Consider the following 10,168-nt stretch of genomic DNA (forward strand, 5'->3'; position numbering starts at 1 on the left):
GGAAGCTAATTCCCATCTCACGCAAACCACATCTCTGTAAATCAGATCAAGGACCACATGAGTCCTGTTTATCAGATCAGAGCTTGTATGACCCGAACCAGTTCATAATCCCAGCTGCACAACTACAATATGTGCCATGCTAACTGCCCGGCTTAGAGGCCCAGACTGCAAGGTCTACGCAAAGAAAGCTGTATTGCCTTAGGTGCAGGCTAGTGGCACTCGAAATCTTGCTCAGCTCATGTTGTTTAGAGCTCCAAATGCCAGGTCCTCAATTATTCCTGGTCAATGATCTTACATTTGGGGTTATAACTCGTGACAAGCTAACCTCTCCTTGATTTGAGTTTGGAACTAGTTGAAAATTAGGCGTGGCTACCAGAGAGATAAAGACCAAACATCAGCTTTATTTCTTAAAAGTACTAGAGAGGAGGATGCGAATTAGCGGAATAGCTACAGTGGATTTTCTAATATTCCCTCCCAACTTCGATTTGCCATAAACAGTAGACAACTGTAGGCTTGCTCAGCCAGCCGGAGTCTGCCCTGGTAACCTGACCACGTGGCAAAGAGAAAACTCGGAGCTACCCTCTATGTGGGCAGCCACGTCTGAAAGAAACAGCACCTGGAAAGAACTGAACCAAACTGCCTGCTTCTGAACTCCTCCACGGGATAAATCACGCCTCTTCCTGTGCGAAGGAGTGAGTAGGGGTGGAAGGGCGGCAGTGCCCAGGAGGGTCCCTCCAGCTGGAACACTGAGACGGATGTGGCAGGGTGGCTTCCAGCTAACAGCCCTGGCAACAATAGCTCACGTCACTCTAGATCAAGTCAGCGCTCTTTCAGAAATATCTCCAAAGATAGTGAACAATTATGGAAACAAACAGCTATGCATCAGTACCTTCGTTTTCACATTAGAGTAGAAAAATAAATGGAAATAATAAGGAAAAGGAATAGTATGTTTCCATTAAAGTGTTTCCCGAATGCTATTAATGCCATGAAAAGGCATTCCTGGGGTAATGGTACATTTTAAAAAGGCAACAAAATTGTATTACAGAATAATCTTAACTTTAAAAAAAAAGTGTAGTCACAAGCATTATAAAATAGAAAAGAAACATTTTTTCTTACAGGTACATTTTTTCTTATGTTATTGCATATTTCCCAAATGTTCCACAAGGAACATAGAGTATTAATATAATCAGGATAATACTATTTTTATTCAGTTTTCCCAGTACATACAATTCATCATGTTTACTTTATGTACTAATTTCATAAAATAAAAAAGAATTTCATATTGGGTATTACTCTTCAATCATGAGTTGAATGAAACAAACCTAACTTGTATAGTACATTACCACACAGAGAAGAAATGGACACACATTCACATCTCATGGGTGTCTCCATTATTTCCACAATGTAAAAGAGAAAATAGGTATTTTATCCTATTAATGTAATTTACCTAAAATGGAGACACATATCTAATATATCATTGATTCTAGTGAACCTAATCAATGATCAAATAAATTTTTTTCTGTGAATAACAGCAGTATCACTTTTTAAGTATTCATGGCTACAGTTGCCAGATAAAATACAGTGTATTCAGTCAAATATGAATTTCAGATAAATAATTTTTTATTATATGTATGTTCTTTACAATACTTGAGAGGACTCATGCAACATTTGGAACACACTTACACTAAGAAATCAGTCCTTGTTTATCTGAAATACCAATTTAAGTAGCCACCCTGAGTTTTTATTTGCTCAATCTGACAACCCCATTCATAACAGCATTTCAGAAGGCCACATTCTCTCTGTGAATATTCATTATTCTAGTTCCAGGAGGGATTAGAACAAGTGAATTAACCAGAAACCAAATTCCTCAAGTTAAAACTAGAGCTTTCTCATTCAGAGGCAAACACTCCCAGGGAGGACACTTGAAGAATTTCCAAGCTTGTAAACTTGCTGTGTGCATCGCACTATAATTGTTTTTGCAGACCTCTCCCTGTCCCCATTCCCGTTGGATAGTCCCAGATAAAACAAGAGCAACAGGGACTCTGACCGCCCTCATTCCCGAACTAATCCTAAATGAAATACGTGGGAGCCAGCAATCCTTCCCCGTGGAGAGTGGCCCTCGCTGCAACTGTGCGGGTTCCTCCCTCAAGCACAGAAAGCAGGAGAGCAGAGGACTGCCATAGGAATCCCTGCTGCCCCTGGAAGAAGCAAGGAAGAGTTGCCTGGCTTCCTTCTTCTCATCCCAAAGATGGTTCTCTCACATTGTGATCACAGTGAAACAGAGGCTGGCGAGGCCAAAGAGAGCGCTTGGACAACTGATGTATAGTTATTAACCTATGGCTGTTACCCCATTGTTTTATGAACAATAAATAAAGATATGGAGCAAGAGATGCAGTTATTCAAACCCTCGGCCTCACTATAGATGAGGACTCAATATCCAAGAAGACTTTGATAGCCAGGTGGCTCTCTGGATCCTTTAGAAAGTCCTGACCCCAAACCTCCAAAGCTAGCTACTCATCGTTGGGTGCCTTACTACCAGGAAAGTTGTTTTAGAGGAAGATCAGCAACAACACTGAACTCTGAGAACCAGATCAGCAGGAGTAGGAAGGAATCCAGCAGAGGGCCTCAGGAGGGGGTATGTTCACTATTTCACCTTTTAACCAGATAAGCCAACAGGGACCAAGAAGGGCAGGTCCAGGTTCCTCCTTGGAGAACTTCCCCTCCTCTCAACTCTCCAAGACATGCCCCTTCACATGGAGAAGAGAAAGAGACAAGTAGACAACAGCATCATTAACTCCTGATGTTCAATCACATAAAAAGGACCTAAGACTCAAGCTGATAAATTGTATGTTTATCACCCTTCGATTCTACTTATTCACCACAGAATTGCCCTGTTCACCTGTAATTGCACTCACACACACAAAGTGAGAACAAGCACTATTGCCCAACAGTTGGAAATCTACAGCATTAGCCTCGTGCTAATGGGATGCAAACCAAGAAACAGAAATCATGCTTTCTGTATTCTAATTTTTGCAACTTAAATATCATTTGCTTTCAAAACTATTGCATATATATATATACAATATATCACATGATATATACATATATATCATCTATCAAAAGCCCATGTTGGCCCAGTGAGTATTTAGCATATCTTCTTGTATCTCCACCCTTGGCAATACTATACATTTTAGTTATATCTCACTTGCTTTAAGAGCCTGTAGAAACTCTATTTCTGGTCTTCTTCACCCAGGCTGGCTTCTCAGTTGAATTTTTTTACCTCTCTAAGCTAATTGTCTCCAAATACCCTGTGGCTGGGCGTTTCCACTCAGCCAGCCCCACAGCACACCCAAAGAAGCAGAGACCTGGAAGAAGTCACTCCTAACCTTTAGGAATACATTATTTTTCCTCCTTTCCAATCTTCTTATTATGAATGTATGTATGCATTTTACTAATACTGGCAAAGAAAGGCATTGTTTTTCTATAGAAGACAAGAATCAGTGGCTTTGAAAAATTGAAATGTACTATTTCCATCAACACAATACTGATAACAGCTTGCAAATCAAGCTTGCTGTTAGAGAACCTCAAAGTCTGGGCTCTGGGCTCTGGTATCCACTGGTTTGCTCCCTCCTCACTGAAGCCACGTGAGTGTGAGGCAAGAAAGGATTTTTAATTCATCTCGGCTATCACTCTGTCTTGTGAGGGGATGGCATCCAAACGAAGATGACTCCATCAGGCTGCTTTCCCTTCACAGCAGTGACAGCTGGGCTAATCTCCTGAGTCCCTCCACTGGGAGAGCGACACTCTGTTGCTGCGCATCACAGAAGGACCCATTGTCTCTCTCCTTTGGCTCAGGGTGCGAGTGGGGAGTGGTCGTGGGGCAGAAAGTCTGGGTGAGTCTCAGGGCCTCCACCTGCTAGCAGTACTGTAAAGAACATTGCTTGGGGCCCAGTGTGAGTGTTGGCTTCCTCATACATGATGCCCTGGGCCTATTGTAGGAAACAGATGAAGAAATATGAGTAAAATAGTCTACAAACTATAACAACCCCAGTAAAAAAAGGTCATAGCACGTGAGCTCTCACTACAGAAGAAAGTCAGTCTGTAACTATTCCTTTAATATAAGTGTTTTAAACAATATCTATCTGCACCAAACAGGTAAGTTGCTCTAGAAAAAAAATAGCATGTTGGTATTTTCCATTTGTTTATTTTAAATATACCCTTACTACAGAACAGCACAGCTCCTCTCCCCATAAAAGCCTTTCCTGATCAATAATGTGTTTAACCTCCATGCTGAGGAGGTACTTAAATGAGCACACGATTCTCAAATTCCTTTTTCCCAGAGAAGTTCCACAGAGTAACTTTCTAAATGTTGCTTTTGTCTGGGCCAAATCGACGTGCCCTGCCAGAAATACATTACGGCAGAGTGGCGTTAGAGAACGGTGCCATCATAACAACATGGTGAAAACCAGAGCAGCTTTTATTAATAACAGCGGAGCCTCATTTCATGGGTTTTAATTTACCATTTCTGCATTGTACGATGACATTATCCAGATATAAATTGTTATGATGAGAAGCTATTCGCTAGGGACTGAAAAAAAGTTACAACTCTGCTTTAAGAAAAGTAAGACTGCACATATCAGTGAAGGACACACTAATAAAGATTGGTCTGGAACATTTCTCTTTATGACGATTGACTTATCAGCAATAGTTACTGCGGCAGAGTTGGAAATTACATAATTGCCAGAAACCGTAGATATTTGACTTGGCAAGAACCCTAGGTCTATCTGATTTATTTTTGTAAGAATCGGGCCCTGTGAATATTTAGAAATGTTTAATGAAAGAACAGTAGAATATAAATGAAACAACCAAAAATCCTCTCTTCAAAGGCTGCATTTAACTCCATCGTCACTGTTGTGATAACACAAATAAACCGAAGGCGAACCTTCGGTGACGGCGTTGGGAGAGAGCACTACTCTAAATTCAGACGCTGTGAGCTACTAACATCTGGACATTTTCTCCCTCTTCATGATCATTCTCGTCTGCTCTGCGCCTCCGATTTATCAGTGGCACCGCATAGTGTGACACCGAGCCTTGGAGCATATGCATAGTAATAAGGAGTGTGAAACATGAAGGGCCGTACTCACACGCGGGCGTGTGCTGACCTCTGTCTGCACTCAGGGTGGAGGCCATTGATGGGACAGAGAAAGAGAGAGATGCAGAGAGACAGAGAAACACAGAAGTGTTTTGCTAACCCCAGACCCTCCTCTTGCTGTTGGTTCTCCAGCGCCTGGTATAATGTTTTGCCCAATGAGTATCTTGTTGTTGAATCAAAGCAAATGAGAAAGATGGACTGACCTACAAGAAAATGAAATAAAAGAATGCAGCTATGTGTAGTAGGAGGAGAGAGAATGCAAAGACCTGGTAGCTAATTCTGTTGCATCATCAACGTGCCGTGTGACTCTAAGGTCTTTCTTCTTTCTAGACCTTGGTTTCCTCATTTCTAAGAAGAGTTCATTTTTCTTGATGGCATCTGAAATATCATCTACTCTATCAATCCATAATTTTTAAAAGCCTGTATTGTCCCACTGGAATTGTCCCACTCCCTCTCCAGTACAACAACCATTTGTATTCAGTGCTGTTTTTGCTTGATAACCTCACTCATCCTGGTGAGGCCCCTCCACAGAATTTAATTTATTAGTTAACTTCTATGTTCTGTTTCATCTTGATTTTTCTACCTGGCATAGCTCTGACATCACCCAAACTCTGGTGGGCAGAGTCACAAAGCAAAAAGAGTTCAAGTTTTAAAGTCAGACCCACCAGAGTTTGGACTTTGGTGTCTTCTTTTTCTCAGAAAGTTACTTACCTCCCATGAAACTTGCATGTTCAAAGTGAGATTCCTATTTCTTCCATCACTGAGTCATTGTTAAACTGAAATAAGATAAACACATAAAGCACTCACCTGGCACCTAGAAGTTTCTCAGTATACGTTTTTGCTTATAATCTATCTATTGCCTTGCAAATCCTGTTTCGGAAATGAGCCCCTTCTTCTCTATGCTACAGTTTCACACCATGAGATCAGGCCTGGAAGTGAATGGGCTAAACGTGCCCTACGGAGAGAAAGCCACCTAGGTCAGAAGTTAGTTACCCCTCCTTCATTCCTTCAGACACAATCACTGAGGCCTGTGAGGAAGCAGGGCAGCAGTACCCTGCATCCGGGGACACAACAGAATCAAGGTGTTGCAGGAGAGACAGACGGATAAATGATGAAATGTCATGGAATGTACTTGATAATAGCAGGATGTACAAGATGTTATAGGAGCATCAGGGGACATCCAATTCTGGTAAGAGCAGCCACTAGCTTGGTCATTTCAAAACTCTCTTGTCTGCATTAGTAAAAAAGAAATTCAGTGAAATACCCAGATCTCCCCATTGAGGCTACTTTTCTAAAGCAGGGACAATGGGAGGACATGGCTGGTTTTGAAGGATATTAAGAAGCTCAAGTAAAAGATGCTGATCACAGGATGTGACAGGGAGGAAGATGCAGCAGTCACAGAAAAGTCCAGGATTTACCCTGAGCTGCCAGGAAAATGGGGGTACCACTCACAGGGGGAAGAACACAGGAGTAGAAGGAAGCTTTGTTGTTTTACTGGGGAAGAGGATGTGGCAGTCAAGGGGACTAACCAGAAAAGAAAGGAAAGTCAATCAATCAATCTTGAAGCCAAACTTCAAAAAACTGAAAAATATCATAAAAGACAATTTTGTCCACATGCATCACTAAAAATACAGAATCCAAGCTGGACTAGACTTGGGACTCTACTTTGAGCTGTGCTACACAAAGGGACGTGTATCACTGACCTACATTTTGAAACAACAGTGGGGGAGGGGCACCTCTAGAAACAAGCTGCTTGCTCCTCAAATAGCAAACACACATATTTTCTCACCACCAGCGGAGCTGTTGCCAGGAAATCACACAGACCCCAAATAAAAAACAGGCCAAAAGAAAACAAAAAGACAAGACTCCAGTCTCCTGTTCATGAGGCACTGAAGTTCAGGGCAAGGCCCTCCCTAGGTGGTCACTCGGTCCAGATAAAATCCTCCCCGAAGTCCCTCAGATTTGTTTATGCAGGTGAACCAGGAGGCAGGGGATCTGGGAAGACGATGGTTCCTAAGTGCCTGTTCTGTGCCAGGCGTTTTGCTTCAGCCTCCACATTCCTTGTTTCCTTCGAGGTCAGTATTATTATCATTCCTATTTTACAAATCAGGAAACAGGCCATGAGGCTAAGCCACTTGCAGAGACCCCTGGGCAGTGGCATCACGCACATTCAAAGCCAAGCCTGCAGACCACAGAGCTGTTTCTCAGCAACACGTTGCCCATCGCAAGAACGTGGGCATACTGCCTGGGAGCTCCTGGTGCGTGCCACCTCCGCGCAGGAAACAACTTGGTGACAATGCAGGGCAGTGGCCATTTCAACTCTCTCTCTCTGTGTCTCTTTCTTTCAATAAGGCTACCTAATATAAAAAGTCTCTCTGCCCCCTTCGTGCCGCAGATCATGGGTTCTCTGAGCAAGCCAATAAACAGTAAGCTGAAGGTCCCAGGCCAGGAGGGAATGGCCTGCTTTGCTCTACTCAGGGTTTGCATAGAGTCAAGAGGACATCACACAGGACCGGACAGGACAGTTAGAGACAGCCTCTGCGAAACCCAGGATGAGTCCCCAGTTCCAGGTGCAGCAGTGGGCGTGCCATGACCATGCGGAGGGCACACATTTAAGCCCTGCGTAGCACTTGTCCATCTGGCCGGCATGCAGCAGGAAACTGGATCATTTTTTTCCCCCTTTGGGTGAGGTGTAGCCAGCTGATTAATGATGTGAGGGAGAGTGGGCTAAGGAGGGGAGTTCTACAAATGTTTCTTTTAGGAGAGCCATAGCAGGCATGGGGAAAGAAAGGTGTGCATTGTAAGGGGTGGCAGGCAGTATTTGGCTAATTAGGGTTTGGTTAATGCTGGTGAGTGTTGAACATTCTTGCTAATGGCTGTTACTAAGGGCAGAAATGGGATCATTTGTTAACTTTACTTAGGAAAGTGAGTGTTGAAGGCAGGATGGGGGGAAAAAGGGTGAACATGGACCATTTTGGCTAAGCTAAATGAAAAGTGGAAAAAACTCCTCATGATTTTCTTAAAAGGAGCAAGACCCCAACTTCACACTGGCACCAGGCTCCCTGGCCTTTATGAGACAGTGGTCCCCACTTTCTAATTAGCCCACCTGACTGTCAAGCCCTTTGGCAATCCTACAACTAACCTTCTCCCCCTGTTCCCCATGCAGAATTTTTTAAAACAAAAATTGTCTTGGAGGCATGTGTTAAGACCTGACTACAAATTGTGCTGTGTACTTGCACTTGCGTGATTTTTATCCAAGTTTTACATAAAATTCTGAGATGTATAATGCATTTAATTCCTATTTTACAGATGAGAGGATTAAAGCTCAGAGCCCTAACCTACACAAAAATTAAGTGGCACTTTTATTTTTCAAGGCCTTATATTTTATAGACCATTATTCCCTTTAAGTCTTACCCGAGGAAGTTTTCACAAATTATTTTCTAAAGTACAAGTGTCCTGTGTTTTTTTTCTTTCCTAATCCATTAAACCCATTTCACTGCAGTGTCCCACAGAGAGAGAGCTCTCTGGCCCCCTGAATGCACAGCAACCTCTGAGTCATGTGGGTAATCAAAATGGACTGAATCAAGAAATATGAACTTCCAAAACAACTCTTCTTCACTGGTGAGTTCTGAATGGCATCCTCTCCTATTTGAGCAACCTTCCCAGTAGTGTCTCCAGGAATTTTGAATAGTATCACAACTTCCCCCCAAAAGTAAATAGTAGGAAAATGGCCAGGTGGGAACCATGTCCCATAAATCCCTCTAAAATATCCTCTTAGCACTGCCAAGGGAAAGGGCATATTCCTCTCAGTAAGAATCAGAAAGATTTGCCAAAAATGGATGGAGAATGCACTCTGTAAAATGTTCCTGTTCTGTTTTGTAGAAGATTTTTGTAGAACTCGGGGCTCTCCAGCTTTTGTTCCCAGCTGCTACTTTAATGCCTGTCTTCTTGCTCTGTCACTAATAGTACGGGAAGAATCACCAAACTGACATTGATTGGTTATAGAAGTATATGAACAATAGGTAATTTTAATGTTCTGTTCCTAGAGTATAGTGGGGATTGAATTAAAGATGTTTCTACTTGAATTCTGTAAGATAGCTGTAGCAAAATTATAAAATAGCTAACATTGATTAATAACTTATGAATGCCAGTCACTCTTAATTATGTCATATTATTCCTACTATCACAACTATCATTTGATGTCGATACCATTATTATCTCCATTTTATAAATGAGGACACTGAGATTTATGAAAATTAAACAACTTGCCGAGGATCACAGTGAGATCTGGGAAGTGAAAGGACCCCGGCGGTCTACCGTGGAACCTGCATGTTTTACTATCCAGAAGACCCCTCGGAGGACTTTGATGAAAGTTGTCCCAAACCTCTCCTGACACTCAAACTAAGATATCAACTCCCATGAAGAGAGGTCGGAAATCTGACTCAATCCATGAGGGTTTGACCAACTTGGGTTGGCATGGAACTTGAGTGAAGATAAAATCAGAACTGTAAAATGCAGAACATTACTGAAGCCTACAAACCCAAGTTGGGCACTGGATTTGACACATTCTCCTCTGTGTGTACACGAAGGACAAGTGTGTGTTTAAGGTTTTAAGGATGGCACAGACAGCAGCAAAGACAGTGCAAGGATCATTTTATCCACCACACCGTGTCTAGCCTTGGGGAAACTGCTTTGACCTTGTGAAACAGAAATGATATTGCTGTGAAAGAAATACCCAACACTAAAACTAAACTCAAGTCTATGCTCCATATTTAGAAAAAAATCTCAGCTGTCAAAATTATTCTCCAGATTCGCAGAAAGTTCCCAAAAATCTGTCAGGATGAATGATAACAAATGATCTGGCCCACAAATGAGTTTGCCATTAATTTTCACAGTACCAGCAAATGTACAGTCACAAACTGGACTGATGTATTGGTGACCTGGAAATGCTAAAAAGAGATTTAAAAAGAAGGATCAGTAATAGTGATACTGCTACATATTAAATACTTAAACATT

This window comes from Desmodus rotundus, chromosome 5 (assembly GCF_022682495.2).
Source record: "Desmodus rotundus isolate HL8 chromosome 5, HLdesRot8A.1, whole genome shotgun sequence".
NCBI lineage: Eukaryota > Metazoa > Chordata > Mammalia > Chiroptera > Phyllostomidae > Desmodus > Desmodus rotundus.